Source organism: Erpetoichthys calabaricus, chromosome 4, assembly GCF_900747795.2.
Source record: "Erpetoichthys calabaricus chromosome 4, fErpCal1.3, whole genome shotgun sequence".
Lineage (NCBI taxonomy): Eukaryota > Metazoa > Chordata > Cladistia > Polypteriformes > Polypteridae > Erpetoichthys > Erpetoichthys calabaricus.
This window is the reverse complement of record NC_041397.2, coordinates 224,481,564-224,505,718: the sequence shown is the minus strand read 5'-3', so window position 1 is coordinate 224,505,718 and position 24,155 is coordinate 224,481,564. Positions and strand designations below refer to the sequence as shown.

Genomic DNA, 24,155 nt, shown 5'->3' with positions numbered 1-24,155 from the left:
ACTGTAAGCTAACTGGCAGAATGTCTATTTAAATACAGAGGTACAAATACAGCTACAGAGGCAACTTATTTTGGTTTTAGTGCTACTCAAAGATAACTCATTTAGCAATTATGTGGTATCCTGCACCTGTGTTAGTATAAATAAATCAAGGAAATGAACACCAGTGCTTTGTATTGTCATGTGGCATATCACTGTGAACAGCACAACATGAAATTTTGAACTGTTAAATGAAAATTATATTCCGAAAAATTTTAAAGTTAGTATATAAATTCGGTACCGGATGTGTTTTTAATTCTTTAGGTACACACTTAACTTTTTTGTATTTTTGTTTTATAATATGTTTAAAATAAAACAAAAAAAAAAATTACATGAAAATGCCATCCTTACCAAAGCACTGCCTGAGGCGTTTGTCTCATTGCCAGCCCTGGATGTGACAATATTTTTTTTTAATGCAGTAAACATGCTATATTAATTGCAAAAAACATGTTGACTTCTGTGTGTGTGTGTGTGTGTTTATGTAATAATAAATATACTTAGGCCTGGGAAAGTTATACTTATTTTTACAAAGTATTCAAATCGCAAAGTGAGAAGATCTAAAGTAACAGCGGCAAAAAGAAGCTGCAGGATTTTAAGAATACAATGCACTGCGGCTAACTTGTACCTTTCCTGACAGATGCATAAAGCTTTAGTTTCCATTATACAAGTAACAAGCATCATCAGTTTCACTGCTGCATCACTGCCAGCTTAATCACTCTGCTAGCTGAAAACACATCCATTTTGTTTCATAGAAAGTGTTGTGAAAGGTCACATTTTGCAGTAATTGGACATATTTTGTCCTGAGCTCAAATGAAAGCAGCACAGGATCTACAATTTACTTTGTAAAACAAACCCACATCAATACTAGTTTATGAAAACTCCTAGTCTAGTACTTGCATGTGTCATGATCCCAGTATTTGACAGTTGGTTCAACACCATGGTCACACAACGCAGGGACAGGAAATTACTGCGAATCGGTGGTTTAGACCTGAAAAGTTGCAGGCTTGAGCTTTCCAACATACCAACTCCCACTTTGTTCACAACATGCCTTCAAACTGACAATTCACTGGCAAATTCCTCTAACAGACTGCATGTGGTGAACTCACTACCAAATAAGATTGACGAACTGGCTGCGCTGGTGAAAAATGTCAGGACCTACAGAGAATGCTGTGTTTTTGTGAAACAACTAGCATCCCAGATGCTAACATGGAGCTGTCTGGGTTTAGCACAGTTAGAGCGGACGGAGATGCAAATACCTTTGGGAAGTGGAAAGGAGGAGGACTCGCTCTCTATGTGAATACAAGGTGGTGCAACCCTGGACATGTAAAAGTCAAAATCTCCAGTTGCTGCAGGGACATCAAACTGTTGGCCGTAAGTCTGCATCCCTATTACTTGCCCAGAGAGTTTGGACAGGTCATTGTTGTTATTGTTTACATCCCTCCTCGGGCAGGCATGGAGATAGCGGGTGACATCATCCACTCCGCTGTTGCTAAACTACAAACACAGCACCCGAGGCGCTTGTGCTAATCTCTGGAGATTTTAACCATGTGACGCTGGACAAAACATTACCTGCCTTCTCCCAGTATGTGGACTGTAACACCCGGGGAAAAAGGACTATTGACCTACTGTATGCAAACGTTAAAGACGCATACAGTGCCACCCCGTTGCCTGCACTTGGGAAAGCAGATCGATCCATCCATCCATCCATCCTCTTCCGCTTATCCGAGGTCGGGGTCGCGGGGGCAGCAGCTTGAGCACAGATGCCCAGACTTCCCTCTCCCCAGCCACTTCTTCTAGCTCTTCCGGGAGAATCCCAAGGCGTTCCCAGGCCAGCCGAGAGACATAGTCCCTCCAGCGTGTCCTGGGTCTTCCCCGGGGCCTCCTCCCGGTTGGACGTGCCCGGAGCACCTCACCAGGGAGCTGTCCAAGAGGCATCCTGATCAGATGCCCGAGCCACCTCATCTGACTCCTCTCGATGCGGAGGAGCAGCGGCTCTACTCTGAGCCCCTCCCGGATGACTGAGCTTCTCACCCTATCTTTAAGGGAAAGCCCAGACACCCCACAGAGGAAACTCATTTCAGCCGCTTGTATTCATGATCTCGTTCTTTCGGTCACTACCCATAGCTCAGGACCATAGGTGAGGGTAGGAACATAGATTGACTGGTAAATTGAGAGCTTCGCCTTATGGCTCAGCTCCTTTTTCACCACGACAGACCGATGCATAGCCCGCATTACTGCGGATGCCACACCGATCCGCCTGTCGATCTCACGCTCCATTCTTCCCTCACTCGTGAACAAGACCCCGAGATACTTGAACTCCTCCACTTGGGGCAGGATCTCGCTACCAACCCTGAGAGGGCACTCCACCCTTTTCCGGTTGAGGACCATGGTCTCGAATTTGGAGGTGCTGATTCCCATCCCAGCCGCTTCACACTCGGCTGCGAACCGATCCAGAGAGAGCTGAAGATCACGGCCTGATGAAGCAAACAGGACAACATCATCTGCAAAAAGCAGTGACCCAATCCTGAGTCCACTAAACCGGACCCCCTCAACGCCCTGGCTGCGCCTAGAAATTCTGTCCATAAAAGTCATGAACAGAATCGGTGACAAAGGGCAGCCCTGGCGGAGTCCAACTCTCACTGGAAATGGGTTCGACTTACTGCCGGAAATGCGGACCAAGCTCTGGCACCGATTGTACAGGGACCGAACAGCTCTTATCAGGGGGTCCGGTACCCCATACTCTCGTAGTACCCCCCACAGGATTCCCCGAGGGACACGGTCGAATGCCTTTTCCAAGTCCACAAAACACATGTAGACTGGTTGGGCAAACTCCCATGCACCCTCCAGGACTCTGCTAAGGGTGTAGAGCTGGTCCACTGTTCCGCGACCAGGACAAAAACCACACTGTTCCTCCTGAATCCGAGGTTCGACTATCTGATGGACCCTCCTCTCCAGGACCCCTGAATAGACTTTTCCAGGGAGGCTGAGGAGTGTGATCCCTCTGTAGTTGGAACACACCCTCCGGTCCCCTTTCTTAAAGAGGGGGACCACCACCCCGGTCTGCCAATCCAGAGGCACTGTCCCTGATGTCCATGCGATGTTGCAGAGGCGTGTCAACCAAGACAGTCCTACAACATCCACAGCCTTGAGGAACTCTGGGCGTATCTCATCCACCCCCGGGGCCCTGCCACCAAGGAGTTTTTTGACCACCTCCGTGACCTCAGTCCCAGAGATGGGGGAGCCCACCTCTGAGTCCCCAGGCTCTGCTTCATCATTGGAAGGCATGTTAGTGGGATTGAGGAGGTCTTCGAAGTACTCCCCCCACCGACCCGAGTCGAGGTCAGCAGCGCACCATCACCACCATATACAGTGTTGATACTGCACTGCTTCCCCCTCCTGAGACGCCGGACCAGAATCTCCTCAAAGCCGTCCGAAAGTCGTTCTCCCCAAACACCTCCCACCCCCGAGTTTTTGCCTCAGCAACCACCAAGGCTGCATTCCGCTTGGCCTGCCGGTACCTATCAGCTGCCTCCAGAGTCCCACAGGACAAAAGGGTCCTGTAGGACTCTTTCTTCAGCTTGACGGCATCTCTCACCGCCGGTGTCCACCAACGGGTTCGGGGATTGCCGCCACGACAGGCACCGACCACCTTACGGCCACAGCTCCGGTCAGCTGCCTCAGCAATAGAGGCACAGAACATGGCCCATTCGGACTCAATGTCCCCCACCTCCCTCGGGATGTGGTCGAAGTTCTGCCAGAGGTGGGAGTTGAAGCTACTTCTGACAGGGGGCTCTGCCAGACATTCCCAGCAGACCCTCACAACACGTTTGGGCCTACCAGGCCTGACCGGCATCCTCCCCCACCATCGAAGCCAACTCACCACCAGGTGGTGATCAGTTGACAGCTCCGCCCCTCTCTTCACCCGAGTGTCCAAGACATGTGGCCGCAAGTCCGATGACACGACCACAAAGTCGATCATCGAACTGAGGCCTAGGGTGTTCTGGTGCCAAGTGCACATATGAACACCCCTATGCTTGAACATAGTGTTTGTTATGGACAATCCGTGACGAGCACAGAAGTCCAATAACAAAACACCGCTCGGGTTCAGATCGGGGGGGCCATTCCTCCCAATCACGCCCTTCCAGGTCTCACTGTCATTGCCCACGTGAGCATTGAAGTCTCCCAGCAGAACGAGGGAGTCCCCAGAAGGTATGTCCTCTAGCACACCCTCCAGGGACTCCAAAAAGGGTGGGTACTCCGAACTGCTGTTCGGTGCATACGCACAAACAACAGTTAGGACCTGTCCCCCCACCCGAAGGCGGAGGGAGGCTACTCTCTCGTCTACCGGGGTAAACCCCAATGAACAGGCTCCAAGTCGGGGGGTAATAAGTATACCCACACCAGCTTGGCGCCTCTCACCGGGGGCAACTCCAGAGTGGTAGGGAGTCCAGCCCCTCTCAAGGAGATTGGTTCCAGAGTCCAAGCTGTGCGTCGAGGTGAGTCCGACTATATCTAGCTGGAATCTCTCAACCTCGCGCACTAGCTCAGGCTCCTTCCCCTTCAGAGAGGTGACATTCCACGTCCCAAGAGCCAGCTTCTGTAGCCGAGGATCGGACCGCCAAGGTCCCCGCCTTCGGCCACCACCCAACTCACACTGCACCCGACCTCCTTTGCCCCTCTCATAGGTGGAACCTTCTATGATGAATGAAAACTTTGGACGGCTTTTTCCCCTGCTCGGACGCCGGTCACCGGGGCCCCCCTCTGGAGCCAGGCCTGGAGGTGGGGCTCGATGGCGAGCGCCTGGTGGCCGGGCCTGCACCCATGGGGCTCGGCCGGGCACAGCCTGAAGAGGCAACGTGGGTCCCCCTTCCCATGGGCTCACCACCTATGAGAGGGGCCAAGGAGGTCGGGTGCAGTGCGAGTTGGCCGAAAGGAAAGCAGATCATAACCTGGTTCTGCTTCAGCCTCACTACAAACCCAGAGTGAGGGAGCTACCTACAACCACACGCTCATTCAGGAAGTGGTCCCCTGAGGCAGAGCAAGGACCGTATAGTGAGAACTTTGAAGAGGTTGTTGACTGCACTACTGACTACATCAACTTCTGTATGGACATTGTAGTTCCAGTAAGAACAGTACGCTGCTATGCTAACAACAAGCCATGGATCACAAGTGTCATCAAGGGCCTTTTGAACCAGAAGAAAAGGGTTTTTAAAGGTGGTGAGCAGCATGAACTCAAGTGCTTGCAGAAGGAACTCCAAGTCCATCTCAGGGAGGTGAAGGAGCAGTACAGGAGAAAGCTGGAGCAGAAGTTCCAGAATAACAGCATGAAGGAAGTGTGGGATGGGATGGAGATCATCACTGGCTGCAGCTCGAAGCGGGGTGCCACCATCGAGAGAGACATGGAGAGAGCGAATCTGATGAACAACTTCTTTAACAGATTTGACCACCCTAACCCACTCTCACCTCAGAGTACTGCACCCTCCTCTCATCCTTCTGCTGATACCAGCATAGGAGACAGTTTACCCCAACCCACAATTACAGCAGCCCAGGTAAGCAGAAAGCTGAGGAGACTTGGGGTCAGCAAAGCAGTGGGTCCAGATGGAGTATCGTCACGACTGCTGAAGGCCTGTGCATTTGAACTGGGGAGTCCTCTACAGTGCATCTTCAACCTGAGCCTGGAACAGGGGAGAGTCCCGAGGCTTTGGAAAACATCTTGCATCACCCCAGTCCCAAAGGTATCACATCCTAGTGAGCTGAATGCCTGTCGCTCTGATGTCACATGTGATAAAGACCATAGAGCGGCTGTTGCTTCACCACCTGGGGCCACAGGTCCGTCATGCCCTCGACCCTCTGCAGTTTGCATACCATGAGAAGGTGGGAGCGGAGGATGCCATCATCTATATGCTACACCGATCCCTCTCCCACTTGGACAGAGGCAGTGGTGCTGTAAGAATTATGTTTCAGGACTTCTATAGCTCCTTCAACACCATCCAACCTCTGCTCCTTAATGACAAGCTGACAGAGATGGGAGTAGATTCATACCTGGTGGCATGGATTGTGGACTATCTTACTGACAGACCTTAGTATGTGCGTCTCGGGAACTGCAGGTCTGACATTGTGGTCAGCAGCACAGGAGAGCTGCAGGGGACTGTGTTCTCGCCGGTACTGTTCAGCCTATATACATTGGACTTCCAAAAACGTGCAAACGTTCGCTGACGACACTGCTATCGTGGGCTGCATCAGGAGTGGGCAGAAGGAGGAGTATAGGAACCTAATCAAGGACTTTATTAAATGGTGCGACTCAAACCACCTACAACTGAACACCAGCAAAACCAAGGAGCTGGTGGTGGATTTTAGGAGGCCCAGGCCCCTCCTGGACCCCGTGATTATCAGAGGTGACTGTGTGCAGAGGGTACAGACATATAAATACCTGGGAGTGCAGCTAGATGATAAACTGGACTGGACTGCCAATACTGATGCGGACAGAGCCGACTATACTTCCTTAGAAGGATGGTGTCCTTCAACATTTGCAATAAGATGCTGCAGATGTTCTATCAGACGATTGTGGCAAGCGCCCTCTTCTACACGGTGGTGTGCTGGGGAAGCAGCATAAAGAAGAGGGACGCCTCAGGCCTGGACACACTGGTGAGGAAGGCAGGCTCTATTGTAGGCACAGAGCTGGACAGTTTGACATCTGTGAGAGAGAGACGGCCGCTGAGCAGGCTCCTGTCAATCATGGAAAATCCACTGAACAGTATCATCTCCAGACAGAGGAGCAGCTTCAGTGACAGACTGCTGTCACTGTCCTGCTCCACTGACAGACTGAGGAGATCGGTCCTCTTCAATTCCACCCGGGAGAGTAAATGTTAACATTATACAAAGTTACTGTCTGTTATACCTGCCTCGCACTCTCCACCTTGCACTTTTTAACTTGCACTGTGTTTTTATCACTCTTTAATATTGTTTTTTTTTTTTATCATTATGATGCTGCTGGAGTATGTGAATTTCCCCTTGGGATTAATAAAGTATCTATCTATCTATCTATGTGTAAAATGTACTGTTCTCTGCTGGGTATTCTAGTTTGAGAGTGGAAATTGACTAGATTATACAGAATTAAAATTATAAATACTCCACTTATATGCAGGTACAATCAGTTGCTAACTTTACCGAACATCACTCAACATTTACTTTGTGTTTTAAATAAGCAACCAAATAACAGTGGTCTCAAGACTACCAATTCAAAGAATCCTTTAAATACCAAGGTGACAAAAAAAAATCAAGTAAAGCAAAAATTCACTTGCAAAATTTGCACTAGTACATGACCCATTTTTTTCTAGCAAGAGACTCTGGGTTATAGAAGATCTATACACTCCCAAACCCAAACACACACACACACACACAATTAAGCCTTCAGCAGATCAAGAGTAACTAAAATACACTAAAAAATATATTATTATATTGTAAGCTAATGGTTTCAAAATTCAGAGAAATGGTAGTTTTAATTTATACATTCAATTTTTATTCGTATTGTTCTGAAAAACTAGGTATCTACAGTATGCTTTAACTCCCAAAAATGTACCCTGCCCTTGAGTCTCTAGTATATACTACACGGAATTAAAAAAGGGAATCCACACATGCAGAGGACTGTGATAAAAGCCAAGAAATAGTTTTTTTCTTGATATTTTATTAAGTTTCCCAGAACAGTGAAATTTCTCAGCACGGCTGGTTTCCATCCTGCGTGTGGAGCGCGTGTGCTTGGGTAGACAAACTTGTACTAAAAGCTTTGTGTGGAATATAATTTAGAAATTAGATTGTCTGCAAAAAGGAAACCTAACCTTTCTGGAAACAAAATAAAGTAAGTCATTAAAGCACTACTACGGGATTCAATTCTTAGGTTCCACTTTACCTGCGTGCATTTACACTACACAACTTTCTCTGCACATGCTTTCAAATGTTCAAATGAGAAAAACCTTAAAATTTAAAAAGCCTAAAGGAAACAAACTCAAACATACTGTACTCATACTCCAACTACTCCATAGCAATCAAGACAATAAAGAGTTTAAAATTTATGCAAGGGAATGGTTACATTTTAAACTGTGATTCCTCACACAACAATATGAAACAGTTCCTTAAATCTACCGGTTTAGATTTCCCAGACTTCCTTTAATATCAGGGTCACATCACGTACAGTACAGTGTCTTATTACATGCCTATTGAAACCTGGGCATCCTGAATTCTGAAGACGACTTTAAATAACTGCTCAGACACTAATTCTATTGTTTCACTGGCATAAGGGTGTGTGCGTGTGTGTGTATTCATATACATCTCCCCCTTTTTACATTTTTAAATTCAAGCATAATCTATAATTTCATTCAACTTCTGCAGCTTCACAACAGCTGCAGATGCACGTTTCCCTAGAATGTCATCCATTTCCAGATTGCGGATTAATTTTAATTTACTTTGCTTCAGTTTGATGAGTTTTTATTTCCCTGTCCTTCTGGCCACCTGACCTTCTCATCAGACTCCTCTTTAAAGACTATATACAATATCATAATGTAAAAGATGCTACTCTTCTAATTATATACCTATGTTTAATAGGATTGTACTGATTTTTTTCTTTGTTACTTATTCATTAATATTCTTACCCAATCTTATTTGGTTTTTGGCATCTTGTAAGCTACATTATTTGTATTAAAGTGTGCTACAGTATGTACAGTAAATAAAACGTAGCTGTTGTTGTTAATCCTCCACAAAAATAGGACTTGCATGGCTAATTGAGGACAATACCAAAGAAAAGTGTTAAGTTGATGTGTATTAGAATACCTGTTGTGTGGTAAAATTAGTGTTTCAATAAATACAGCCAGTTCAGTTAACAATAAAAAGGAGGCTGTAAACCGGGACATCATAAAACTAGAGAACACGCAACGAGTCTCATTTGATTGTGCTATCCTCACAGAGTAAAGTTCAAGAGACAGTCAGCGGACAACCTGTAAAGTACTTTATATTTTGAAAAAAATAAACCATACACACAACACCCAGCCCTAATGTCTAAATTCTAAAACGTTTCAATACATACTGTATATAACACACACTTCATAAATCACCAAATTAGCATTGTTAACAGATTAATTACATGCTGCATAAGCAAGATTAGAAAAATTACTCTTTTTGCCTCTTATCCTATTTTAAGTTTCCCTCTCTTTCACATACCATTTTAGTACTAGGGTGTTGTACCGTGTTAGCCATTATGAATGTAGAGAAAAACCAAGCAAAATGACACCTTTTATTGGCTAACTAGAAAGATTACAATATGCAAGCTTTCGAGGCAACTCAGGCCCCTTCTTCAGGCAAGATGTAATATACCATTTTATATACATAAATACGTGGATACTGGTTTCAAAGAAAAAGCCTTATTTAAAACTGTCAAATGAAAGAAAAAGTTTGGAATCATCCAGAAATGCACCATTGAATGTCCCTGTTAATTTTCCATTATAACCTTTTATTTCACTGCTGCAGGTGACACAGATATTTGGTGTGTACTAATATAAAGGAAGCAGCCAACATTGCCAACTGAGGATCTATAAAATGCATCTGGGCTTTCCCCTTTCTTGTTCTATCCTGGTTAGATCCAGTTTATCCTCTTATCTCAAGCTGGTAATAGACACCTTTGTATGAAATCTTCAGTTTCTTGCCAATTTGTCACATGGAATAACCTTCATTTTGCAAACAGACTGACTTGTTTCATTCATTTTGTGTATTTTAAAAGCCAGAATTTAAATTTAGGACTGTTGATGCTTACTGGACCATTTTCTGCAAAAATCCCAGTAGATCAGCAGTTCCAGAAATACTCAGGCCAGTCTGCCTGGCGCCAACAACCATGTCCCAGTCAGTCACTTAAATCACCTTTCATCCCAATTCTGGTGCTCAGTTTGAACTTCAATAGGTTGCCTTCACAATGTCTACAAGCCTAAAAGCATCGAGGTTTTGCCATGTGATTGGCCAATTAGATATTTGCATTGACTAGCAGTTGAACGGGTGAACCTAATAAAGTAGCTGATGACTGTATATATTAGTTATTTAACGCATCCACACACACACACACACACACACACACAGGTACTGTAGGCCCTCAAAGATTTAAGTGCACAGTTTGTAGCAAAAGTACAGGGAAAACGGAGGCTGGGACTGGGATCACTGCACACCAAAGGACAAGTTACAGGGTGCTCAGCAGCTCAATCCACTTCACTTGCTGTGGCCTTTTAAGTCTCTTATCTCCTTCTTACCTATAGGCCAAATCTTTTAAAGATAAGTAGGTTACTAGGTCATTTATAAACAGTAAACACTTTCTCCCCTTCTAAATGACAAGGGCAAGAAGCAATTTTGCAATAGAGCTACAAGTAGTGGGACACTGAAAGTTAGTCACCTGCAGACTTAAGACTAAGAATAGAAAATTTGTTTAAAGATTAAAAAGAGTCAAAAAATAAATACATAAAATAAAGTGCCCTGACCCAATATATTGTCTTATAGTTTTTTATTGACCAAATTGTTCAATTTGTGTTACACTACACACAAAGCACAAAAAAACCCAGCAAATTATTGTTACTTGCATACTGGAAAACTAAAATGTACTAACAAGGAAAAAAACAAGGAACACACACACACACACACAAGCCCATACATCCATTAACTAGAATGCACTTGGTTTTATCTTTACAGTCTTTACTGTCTTTAAAGATACCAAATAAAACCAACAACTCACAAGACTAAACACATATCACTCCATTTTATAGCTGCAAAGTGGTTCACATTCCTGTTCTATGACTGTTCACATGGCATTGCGACATTTTCCCAGTACTCCATTCTCCTCTTGCACTCAAAAGACATGTTCTGCTCTTTGGCATCCTCAACTGGCGGAGCGCTTTGCAAGTGGAATGGAAGTACACAATGAGAAGAGCTGGTGCACCGCACAGAATCAGTTTAAGGAGACCCACTGTTTGAACATCCAGGTTTGGAGGAGGGAAGATACCAACACAATGGACATGTTAAACAGTATCACAACTATAGCTTTAGAGGACAACATGTTTTCATTAATCATGTTAAAATGCTAACTGGTTATTAGAGAAACCATTGTAATTTTGCTAGCACAGCAGAAACCTATTACTCTGTTCAGTAAAGCAGATAAAATGGTCTTTCCTTGGCTTGCAAGCTACTGGCATTCCTAATATTCAATTCTAGCTTCTAAAATGCCCAAAATGAAACAAACAAGTCAGACTATTTTTTTATTTTTAATTATAAGATGCATATACAGTACTGTATTCCACCCTGCGATGTACAGGTGCCTTGTCCTGGGTTTGTTCCTGCCTGGTGCCCCAGTGCTAGCTGGGATAGCCTCTAGCAGGTTAGAAAATAACATATACTGTAAACCGAACAGCCGATTAATGGCAAAGGTAGTAAAGAGTGAAAGAAAAAAATGTTTTTATATAAATTTCTTAGCTTTATGGAAGTGATGGACTGCTATTAAGGCAGCACACAGACTCTCACACAGAACCCTATAATTACTGCTAAAATATGAAAGAAGGGGTCCTAAGCTGCATCAACAGTCTATGCTTATGAGTTTAAGTAAATGAAAGATTTAAAAAATGGCAAAATGTTGCAGCCTCTTTTGGATGGCTATACTGTTTTACCTAAAAGCGGAGGCTTTGATACTCTTTATTGTGTCAACTTTAATAAAATATCTAAAATCCTCAAACACTTGCCACTCTGATCAGGTACTTTAGCACTTCCTTCCCCATTTTCTTTTACATCTGTAAAATTAACCAATTAGCCAGAATAGACACAGGCAGGAGTTAAATCTGTCCGACCTCCTCCATGTTGCTATTCCCTCCCGTACCCTTACATCATCTTCCTCCATCCACTGACTGTCCCCTTCGTCCATCTTACCACTATGGGGAGCAGAGCATTCAGTTGTTCTGCTCCCCAGTTCTGGAACTCACTACTTTCTGAGCTTAGAAATATTGAATCATTCTCACTTTTCAAATCTAAACTCCTCTGTTTAAGACTGCTTTTTCTCTCTGATTGCAATTGCTCTGTCTGATTTTAAATTTTTGTATTTTTAGTTTTGTTTATAATGTGTGTCTTATCTATTGTTCAGTGTCCTTGAGTGTTTAGAAAGGTGCCTATGAATAAATAAAATGTATTATTGGGTGATTTTAGCTGGGGCTGCTGTGCATTATGTATATATTATAGGTCATATATAAGAATATAATCAATAAGCTGGTTAAGTTTGCAGATGTTCCTAAATTAGGTGGGAGGGCAGATAAAGTGGAATCAGCTGCATAGTTACAGAGGGATTGGGTAGATTTGTCGTATATGAAATTTAATGCAAGTAAATGTAGAGTATTACATGTGGTAAGCAATTAGTGCTGAAACTTTCAACCTTAATTATTCTAAATATTTAATATAAACTGTGAAAGTATTAGAAAATGAACATAAATATTTGATATAAAAATTTAGCAGTGTACTTGCAAGACTAAACCAATGTAATCATTTTCAGCTTAACTAAAACCTTGTATAAAGTGAAACTGCAGGAGAGTACTGAACTGGTTATTTTGCCTGTCTCTGCTATCTTAGAGACACATCTTCGTTGAAATGCAGGATAGTCAAGTACAGTCATTTGCCAATTTACAACTGACAGAGTTGAGGCTATTTAGGGTAATACGGTCTAGAAACCGGCTACTTCAGGCTGTACAACTTTCATTTATCACACACTTGCAGCAGTGCTGCCAGCCATAGAATGATACCAATTCCTCTCATTGCTTCAAAGCAGAGTGTGATGGAACTGCAGAGGTAGCAGTCTCTCTGCTGTCTGTCTTCCTGTACTGATGCTGCCACCAACAAATGGCAACAAACAAGCAATAAGATAAAACATATCTTTGAGCTCACAGAGTTTCAGTCTTCGGGGCACTGACTGGCCATGCACCTTTTTTTTTTTTTTATGTTGCACTTTACGCAGCTGGCCAACATCTACTGAAGAGTCCAGAGAAAGGAAGCAGTTCATCAAAGAGTGAGTAAACAAAATCTGCAGTTTCTAGGCTATAGATTTAAAATCTACCTTAACCTGTGCTTGAATATCACAAAAACAGGATGAGCAGGCATGGAGTAATAGTAATACTGTCATAGTGAAATCCTTACTTGCATAAATGCGAAACGTGTACAAGTCATACCTGTCAGAGAGCATCAAGTATAAATTACACTAAAAGCAGCATTTATACAGAAACTCAAAACAAAATGGTTACAGGAGTGCAATACTCAAAACAGAAGGCACTAAATATGTGCATCAATTAGATTCCATTTAACCCCACCAACTTGAGATTCCACAAGCTGAAACAGACTTTGAAAAGTGTATTTCACTACCTATCAGTTTTGAGGTCCACTTCTGATTTTATTTTGATCAACCACTCCTCAGAACTTGCCAAGTAAGGTTGTAATTCTTTCAACTCTTTCTTGCTTGTGAACAAACAGATACATCAAAAAGGACAGAGTTATTATTCAGCATATTGTTTCTAAACTGTTTTAGACTATTGTTGAACAGTTAAAAAAAAACAAAAAAACACATGCAATATAGATACAAGCCAAAATCTGTAACTGTGCACATTTGTTTAGAAAATGGTACCTTATATGTCCACAAGAGTGTTGATTTAGAAGACAAAAAGAGGCAGAAACCTATCAATAAAAAAAGTTAGCTGATAACCTAATTAAAAAATTGTTTCTATACAAATTCAGTCACCATTGGAAAGCAAAATTGAGATGTTTGAAATCAAGGAAAAAAATTAGTGTATTAGTTATTTTTACTCCTAAAGGACCTTAAAGGAACACTCCACCCAAAAAAACACTTTAAATATTTTACTTACCCCATGTAGTTTGTATTGGTGGCTAAGAAAATGTTTTAATGCTAGGTTTTCTTAGAGAAAGTACATAAGAGATATTCTCAAACAGAATTGACAGGTGACCAACACTGGACAGAGGCAAATGCAGAAAGAAATCTCACATTACAAGCATAAGCCACAGGTCTTTTATACAGGCGCTAGCTCAAAACGAATGCTTTTTTTCACTAAAAGTTTGTTAAATCGTTCTTTCCTGAATCATCAGGGACTATAAAAATGGTGAACAGATAGACTTTTTAACTTGAAGACCTACCTCTCCCTATCATTTGTTGGTCAACAGTCCTGTCCTCAATTCAAAAATTCCTTCCAACAAGTCCAGGTTTCCTGTTGACATACAAGCTGATAATTCAGGAAGTAACTATTTAACATCATTTTTGGGGAAAAAAAACCCAGTTATTTTGCACTATTTGAGCTAGCGTCTGTAATAAAGATGTGGGTCATGCGACACAAGTAATGCAAGATTATTTGTTTTCTTTTTTACATGGACATTTTTCACAAAGCTTGCCACTGTCCAGCATTGGTCATCTATTAATCCAGATTATGAGGACTCTCTCCAAGAAAATGCAAGATTAAAAATTGTTCTCGTCCACTACTACAAAGTACATGGGCTAAGTAACATCCTTTAAAGAGAGATCTAAAAACACATCCTTTCATTTGTGAAACTTTTTTGCCTCCCACATGAAATTAAAACACAAGGCTTGAACTGTGTGTGGGAGGACGATTCAACTTATGTGTAACAGATGAAAATTAAAACAACAAAAGGAATTCTCTTTGGCACTTTTACTGTCAGTGATGACTGATATGCGTTTTAATGTAACAAATTGTTCATAAAAGTTACTTTAACCTCCAAGGTTATTTTACATTTGTGGACAAGTGCCTAAACTGTCAGGAGCTAGATACCGTTCTGATCATGTGTTGGCCCTTCCCAGAATTTGTGGATGTGTCGATTCTTCTTTGGATGGCTTTCTCTAAAAAGGCAACACAATCTAACAAAAGCCAACAGTTTTCTGAAAAACCTTCCGTAGCCAAGTCACGGCAGGCCATATTCAAATTGCTACTTTTGAAAGATTGTTACTTCTGACAAAAACAGCTTTATATTATAACACTCAAAATCATTGCTAAGTGTCAGTAAACAAAAGCTACATCAAAGTACTATCCAAACTTTATTCATCATATTAATATACTTTAAGAAAAAAGAAAAAAAAAAAAACACACACCACAGGCATAACACGTTTAGAGATTAAAACATGCAACCAAATCAATTCAAATCAGGGTTAGACAGCACATTTCAAATAAGGTAGTGGCCATTTCTTTAATATGCATAAAAACACGCAGAGCGGGGCAGGGCAGACTCATTTGCTCATCAGGTTACCTACCATAGCACAAAATAAAACCTCTGCAATGGGGTGGATTTTTGCGTCATGAATATTAAAGCTGTTACTAAGCAAGTCGATTTACTGATGCAGGCTTTGAAGTTGGTGGGAAGGACATCAGCTAGCAGTTAGAACTTAAGTACAGTAAAAGCACACAGTTCCTGACCAATATTTATGCACAGATTCAAAATGAGAACAATTAGAACAATCTAGAAGAGCACAGGCCATTCAGCCCAACAAAGCTTGCCTGTCCTTTCGACTTAATTCTTCTAAAAATAACATCACGTCTAGTTTTGAAAGTCCCTACATTCCTACTGTCCTCCACACTACTTAGTAACTTATTCCAAGTGTCTATGGTTCTCAGAGTAAAGAAAATCTTAAACTGAAAAGGCTCAGGTTTTTTTAATCTCTACTCATACTTCATCCCCTGCAGCCTTAGAATGAGCCTAGTCGCTCTTCTCTGGACCTTTTCTAGCGCTGCTATGCCCTTTTTGTAGCTTAGAGACCTAAACTGCTCACAGTACTCCAGATGAGGCCTCTCACCAAGGTATTATAAAGCTTGAGTATAACCTCCATGGACTTGTACATTCTGTTAGCCTTCTAAATGGCTTCTGAACAATGTCTGGCAGTTAATAATGACAAATCCACTAGGACTCCTAATCCTTCTCATAAAGGTGTACTTTTAATTTTCAGACCCCTCACTGTGCATTCAAACCTAACATTTTTACTTCCCATGTGTAATACTTTACATTTACTGTACTACTATTAAATTTAATCTGCACACAAAAAATAAAACTGACTAACTCTGAAGGATTTGCCTATGTTCAACTATAAAAAGAAATTGAAGCAAAATAAAATTCTGTAAAGATCATCAGAATGGCACTTTATGGTCAGAGTCCTTACGATACCTAAAACAAAATAATGCGGCTGTGCAGATGAAGCGCTACAATGAGTGTGATTGGTGTATTCAGCATGGTCCTGACAGGGAAGTGCTCTGCTGTACATTGTCTGGGCATTGTTTAAATCAGTCTCCTCAGATGGCCAGTTACAATGCCAATTAAATATTGTGTGACTGAGTGATCACACATCTTAAAGCAAAACATTTGCATCTGGGCAGAATCTTCCACAATGACAAGTCCTCTTCCACAGCACATAAGTAGTGACTGAATAACCTGAAGAGTATGAACACAAGCATGTGTAGAGTGGTGCCCGAGAGGGCATTTTCTAGAATATATTTGCACCATCTATGGCCAGGTACAGTGACATGGTTTTGACAGCTTGTTATGGTCCAACAACCAACTATGACAATCTGTATGCTTGCTTTATTTATCTGTATTTATTTCAGATCAGTTATGGGGGATACTCTCATCATGCTGTTTAGATGTCTGGATGGGACAGACAGGCAGCAAGTGCATAGCCAGTGCCTTTCAGAACATACTAAGCTGCCTGCTTGTGAAAGCAAAGGAAAAATATTTAAAAACAGCAAAGAGAAGGCAGCATTTAATTTTTTATGTATTCATTATTTACAGTTCAAAGTAGATGCTGTGATCTAAGCCATTGATTCAAAACACAATACTGTTACTTTTAACATCTTTTTTGATTGTTACACTTTCTCAGTGTACGTCTAGTTCAGGTAATCATTTTTGCTACCAGTGTGAAAAATGTGAAGTTGCTTCAAATCCTCAGGGTAAGAGATTGTGAAAAAGTGTCCAGGCTGAAACAGAAAGAAGGGTATAAGAAATCCTTCATAAACTTCCTTGACACTTAGTAAAGATGGCATGCAAAGCTGTCACATCAGAAAGTTCAGTAAAACCATATCATGTACCTTGCTATCTAAAAACCAAATAAGACTGTTCCTAAGCAACCACGCCACAGAGGACAATGTCCTTTGCATTAAGATCCCTCTGGAAACTTAACACACAGGCTCTAGAAGGCTCCAGTAACACAGTTCACAAAAGCTCTTGCAGTACTGTCTGACCACCAAGGTTCAAGAGCACAGAAAACTAACTTGGCCAAAAAAATAAAAAAAAATACACTGCTTATACAATGAAAGTTAATTACTTCAGGACTGCCATGGTTGTACACTTCAGTGTACCAAGACACAAATAATGAGGATCTTGAAGTCTGTTTTGCAAATGTTTTTGACAACAAGTACATTTACAAGAAATCAAGAAGCATTGAAAGCCTCAGAACAAAGTCAGAAAAATAAAAAAAAAACAACTCAGACCTGCAGGGAATGTTGGAAACAGAAAACAACTGCAGAGACACCTTGAGATCAAGTATTACAAAATATGAGGAGAGTCAAACCAATCCACCCACCAATTTTAGGTAAGCACTGGAAACCTAAATGACCACACAACTACGATAATGAAAACAGAGGTCATTGCACAATATTAAACATTTGCAGAAATAATTTTAGTACAGATTTCATTATTAAAAGGGTAAAAAAAGGAAAAAACATGACTTCTGCTGTTCTTAAAAAAAAATAAACTGGTAAGTGGATTCTTTAAAATTTTACAGATTAATCAACATCCTCAGAAAGAATATAAAAAATAGCAAACTATATTGTTACAAACACTTAAATACACTTCAAAAGACATTATGCTAACAGTCTATAATGTACACGCTGGACTGCATCTGGTTAACAAACGTCCCACCAGACCACAAGTTTAGAGGCCTTGCCGAGAATATTGCGAGCGAGCAAAGTGCACACTAATGCTGCGGTCCATTTACCTCAAAGTCTCATGTCAGAGCTGGGAGTTACTTCACACAAAGTTGATTGAGTTCCAGTTAAAAAAGAAAAAAAAAAATTAGAAAACCAGTATGGACGCCTCCAGGAAAACATTTTTGGTGCCGCTTTTTCAGAATAAATATCTGATAATAACAAAGCATTACACAGTATTTTGAGCATCCAAACAGTACAGCAACATGTCCACAGATGGAAGCTGGACAGTACTGTGTGTACGACTGATTTAATGAGACACAAATAGAGAGACGTGCTAATAAACAATACTACAGCTCTCACTAAAATTCAAGTGGATTGACCTCATAACCCAAAGTCGGACAAACTCGGACTTGACAGACTGGGTCTGATTTTCCAAGTAGGAAATCGGAATTGTGTGCACATTCCAGTTCAAAGTTCAGACTAAGAACTTGAAAATTGACTTTTCAGCTCAAATGGAATGTGTCATTAGACTGAAGGGAATGTTCTTCTCCAATAGGACAAAGGGGGAAAAAAATCTTTATTACTACTGATGTTAATTTCCCAGATTTTGAGGAAGACGGATATCCTCATTTTTATCTTGTGTTTTGATGTGTTGAAAAAAAAATATGAAGCATTTGTTGCCACTATAATGCATCACAGAGTTTTTTTATTAAGAACACAGAGTTGCCAATTAACAACATATTAAAAAAAACATACATGCCACACAAACAAAACAGGAGAAATGTGAACCTTATGGTGACTCTGCTGAGAACTGACTAGCAATGCCTAAAGCTGTTACAGGCCTACAATAACAAGTCAAGTAAAATGACACCTTTAATTGGCAAACTAAAAAGATTACAATATGTGAGCTTTCGAGGCAACTCAGGCAAGATGTCATCTTACCTGAAGAAGGGGCCTGAGTTACCTCGAAAGCTTGCATATTGTAATCTTTTTAGTTTGCCAATAAAAGGTGTCATTCTGCTTGACTTCTCACTACATTCATAATGGCTAACACAGTACAACACGCTAGCACTACAGGCCTACAATAATTAACATTTACTTGTCCTCCTCATCCATTAACAGCTAATCAAGTGTTGGTAATGTGCCACAACACTAGCACATACACAAATTGCTTTTATAAACTTGCCAGAATAAATGCTGGGCCATCTTATCCGTGGCATGTCATAAATGAGCATATTATGACCTTATTATGATATTGAAAAGTATGTGAAATCCCACTACTGACACTGTAACCATGAGCTGGTCACTTCACCTGCCTGCGCTCCAACTGGAAGAAAACAAAACGAAATGTGACCAATCATATGTCAAAATGTTTTAAGTCATGTTGGATAAATAATAATGTTCTTATTTATGCTGGGCCAAAACTAATATTAGACAAGGTACAGAATTTTTTAAAATAAATAAATAGAGTATTTCATTCTTATATTACGCCTGGTTCAACATATATCAGTCAAGTAACACCATTACAGATTACAAAAACCAACCGTGAAAGTAACAATTCCAAAGGACCTGGCAAATGGCAGTCAAAGAGAATTTTGAAGCAGAACAGGACATGGTTATGAACAAACAAAGCACAGCTTGAAACAGCAGAGCCACTAGTGAAACCATACGTGTGCTGGAGGCAGTAGAGCTATCACAATATAGAACTTCCCAACTTGAATATGATAATTTGAAAAGTATTGGGTTAATCAACATTTCAAGGTTATTGAAAATAATTATTTCATTAAAGATAAAGGGAGTGCGCTGGTTCAAAAAACCTGACACTGTCAGATTCACAAGTCGGTAAAATCAAAGTGGTGTTCTTTTTTCCTCTCTTCTTCTTCTTTCTGCTGCTCCCGTTAGGGGTCGCCACAGCAGATCATCTTCTTCCATATCTTCCTGTCCTCTGCATCTTGCTCTGTCACACCCATCACCTGCATGTCCTCTCTCACCACATCCATAAACCTTCGCTTAGGCCTTCTTCTTTTCCTCTTCCCTGGCAGCTCTATCCTTAGCATCCTTCTCCCAATATACCCAGCATCTCTCCTCTGCACATGTCCAAACCAACGCAATCTCGCCTCTCTGACTTTGTCTCCCAACTGTCCAACTTGAGCTGACCCTCTAATGTACTCATTCCTAATCCTATCCATCCTCGTCACACCCAATGCAAACCTTACCATCTTTAACTCTGCTACGTCCAGTTCTGTCTCCTGCTTTCTGGTCAGTGCCACCGTCTCCAACCCATATAACATAGCTGGTCTCGCTACTGTCCTGTAGACCTTCCCTTTCACTATTGCTGATATCAGTCTGTCACAAATTACTCCTGACACTCTTCTCCACCCATTCCACCCTGCCAGCACTCTCTTTTTCACCTCTCTTCCACAAACTCCATTACTGTGTACTGCTGATCCCAAGTATTTGAACTCATCCACCTTCACCAACTCTACTCCCTGCATCCTCACCATTCCAAGTGGTGTAATCTTCTTTAAACAATACTGCAGTTTAGAGCAGTGCTTTCCAAATTGTATCTTTGAGGAATTTAAAACTCAATAATAGTTTGTCTTTTAAATGTCTTTGTATAAAGTTATTAAAATTCAAGAATCAAATTATTACCATTTCTATTTTTACTCTGCTTACACTATATTTATACATGTTTATATCTCATTGGAGAATTTATTACTAATTCAACACACAATGTGCACACCAATTTAGTTGATCAAAAAACTAAACACCTCCTGAAGTATGGCATCTTTTGGCAAGTTATCTGTCATTTTTCAAAGAATGACCACCCCACTAAAACAACATGTTATACACTGTAAACAGAGACTGCAAACTCTATGAGCAAAAAGCCGAGGAAGCGGCTGCACTTGCACTTTGCTGATGGAGGATGTGTTAAATCAAATGAGCAAACAACAAGGAAAGGTATGAGAGCACAAAGACATAAGAAACAAGACACATTCACCGGAGGGCTGAACTTTCACTGCTAATTGTGAAGAGCAGCCCACAAGTGAGTGGATGTGGGGCAGCTGCTCAGTGTGGAGAGCATTACGTGCATCTGGTAGTTTGTGGGTCTAAACTCACGAGCAGGAAAGGGCTTATGATGTAGATTGGATCTGCTTAGGAAATACAAAACACCCCGATTCTTTTCTTACATGGCTTCTGCTTTTGCTATCCAGTCCAGATGCACCTCCAGGTACTGTAAATCTGGATCTCGGGTTCCACACTGTGAAGAATAGACTCGGGGAAGCCTTGCTCTATTTAAAGTATCAAGGAGGATCTTTAGAAAGATGCATATGATTATAATCCATGAAGTACAGCTACATCTTAAATGAATTCCAACTGTTTGAACACACATACTCAAGTCAGCAAAACCTCTACAAATGAATCTGTAGCAATATTATGTAATAGTGGATAGAAGGCAAATGGAAATTACTTACATTGAAATAAAATAAAAATGTTTTACAAAAAGATAAGCGTTGTATATTAATTGTTGAAAGTCACAATATGACCATCTATAATACCACAATCAAAGTACCACATTGGGAAAGGCTGTTACGTTTCCGTGGGCCAGTGTCTCACTCCCACAGGCCAATGGCTAGTCCTGCATTACAGGCTTCTGACATGTCTTCAAACACTCCATGGGACACTGTTCTGAAGAGTAGTGTGGGCCCCTTAATGGCACAGGACACTTATTACAATAGATATGGGCCACTGTTACGCTAGAGGGGGAGTTAATTGAAGTATAACAAAGTTTTCCATAAAAACGCTGAGTTTTGTTGCCAATAAGCAGAAGAGAGTAGAATTCAGTGCCTGAACTGCATGATCGATACCTGTCTGTTGTGTTATCGTAGACTATCAAAGCACAAGGCTTAGTGACTTCGACATTCCCCCTGACGTGAATACTGACAGTTGCTGCATTATGAACAGTGCTTGGAGGGCTAACAACTCTCTTGCCCTTCTTGATTGCCTTAATTTTTTCCCCCATACTTGCCACCAAGCTACCTGTACCATTGTCACCTAATAAGATGACATCCCACAACTTTTAAGACAGTAAAGAGGTCAGAAGAGGTGAGAACTGCTCAACCACTATAAGAGGGAAGGAGAAAAAAAAACCTGATGAATTGAATAGTTCAGCCATTGTTAATTATTTTCCCTCTAGTTAGTGTTTTGCAAAAACAAACTTTTGACATTATTTATAAATCCTGATGCGGCTGGTACAACAGCATGATTAAACTTAATTCAATAGCCTACATGAAAAGTTAAATGTTGGAAAGTACAAGGACCACCTTATAAAAATCAAAGTTTTAAATAGCAAGTTGTATTGCATCTGTAAGCCTTCACACAGTAATATAATGTCAGTATGAAATTGTGCCCACATCATACAGCTCTAATTTAATGACGCACAATCACACACAACAAGGCTCCTACTTCACATGTCACTTCCCACAACCAGACAGAGACCAGAGACACACTTTAAAGGTCTAAAAGGATGCTGGGTTACACAGCATACTGCGTGCAGCACTAGCGAGGTCACATTCGGAATGTGGTGTGCATTTTGGGTCTGTTATAAAACCAAATGAGACTTAAAGAACAGAAAGGTATGAACTATAGGAGTTGTGTGTGTCTGACACATTTTGTGATGCAGCAGGGAACACAAGCTTGTGTATGTGAGCGTGTGGATGTCAGCAATCACAGATGCAAACACTGAAGAACCTGTGCTGCAAACCCCCCCCCCCCCCCCTTCGACAATCTGCACCTAAAAAGGCATCTGTAATGCAAATATTACAGCTGGAAATTCCCATTGCTACTTAAGCCAAATACAAGACCATCCAGAAATTTGCATCTATTCTACCTAAGCAAACAAAGACACACAACAGAAGCACTTAAAATTATAAATAGAAGCAAGTCATTGCTCATAAATTAAAAAGGGGACATCACAGCACTGAAAGTGGTTATTTATAAGTGCATTTCACAAAAATGTTAGAAACTACTTCTTTATGAAGAGATTTAAAAAAAAAATAGCCAGTTGCATGATTAAAAGCATAACCATGGACATTCAAATCTGGTCATTTACAAAGCAACCTTCTATTTAAATTGTGTTTTTCAATAAAGGAGATCATCCTCAGGAAATTTGTAAGTGCAGAACTAAAGCTGCTCCGAGTATACGCTCATTTACTTTAATTTGGAACACAGGCAGGTGAAGCACATTCCTCAGGGGCACACAGTATGTCAGCAATGGTGAGTGGGCATCTAGTTAGGGTATTAAAGGGTGGAAAGAAGTACGACAATCAGGGCTGAAATGGTTAGGGGAAACTTTTTTTTTTTTGTTCTTTATTTCGCCTTATACAATTTCTTGTATTAGGAATTTGGTAGTTTTCGCATACCCCTTGGGGTCAGAGCGCAGGGTCAGCCATTGTACAGCGCCCCTGGAGCAATTACAGGTTAAGGGCCTTGCTCAAGGGCCCAGTAGGGCCCTTTTGGCAGTGACAGGGATTCGAACCGGCAACCTTCGGGATACCAGCGCAGATCCTTAGCCTCAGAGCCACCACTCCGCCCCAGAGTCAACTTGGAGTCAAATTCAACTTTATGGGGAGGCAGCAACTGGAATTTTTTAAATGATTTTGGGGATTGTGGCTCAAGGATTGAGCTTGATGGCAATAGAAAGAAGTGTTTGCAAACGACTTCAAATTTTAAGTAATATGGAACGAGTTACCCATTTGGGGGAGTTGGAAAAAAATAAAGCTTCTTAAATCCGATAAACTGAAATTTGAGACCTTGGAAGGGCTGAACAGTTAAAACTTTACTGTTTTTGGCATTACTTGAAAATAAACATGCACTAGTGAACTGTGAAACATTTAAATTGAACTCTTCTTTACTCAATGCTAACACAACCTGTCATAAAAACTGTACAATTGTGGAGCTTTGTAAACTGGAGGACCTTTTTGACCGTTTAAATGGCACTGAAATAACCTTACACCTTTTCTCATTTCCAGGTCCATTTGTTTTCAAAATGTGAAGAAAGCTTTAGATGCTTGCCCAGTACCTCCTTCATGCCAGTCTATTACTTTTTTTCCGCGAACACTGCAGTTTCTCTTTTCT

The 24,155-nt window shown here is 41.3% G+C and overlaps 1 protein-coding gene across 3 annotated transcripts in view; it reads right to left on the bottom strand.

Moving 5' to 3' along the window:
• gdpd4a (glycerophosphodiester phosphodiesterase domain containing 4a) overlaps nucleotides 1-24,155 on the bottom strand; it is a 76,476-nt gene that overhangs the window by 36,706 nt on the left and 15,615 nt on the right. The window lies entirely within an intron of this gene.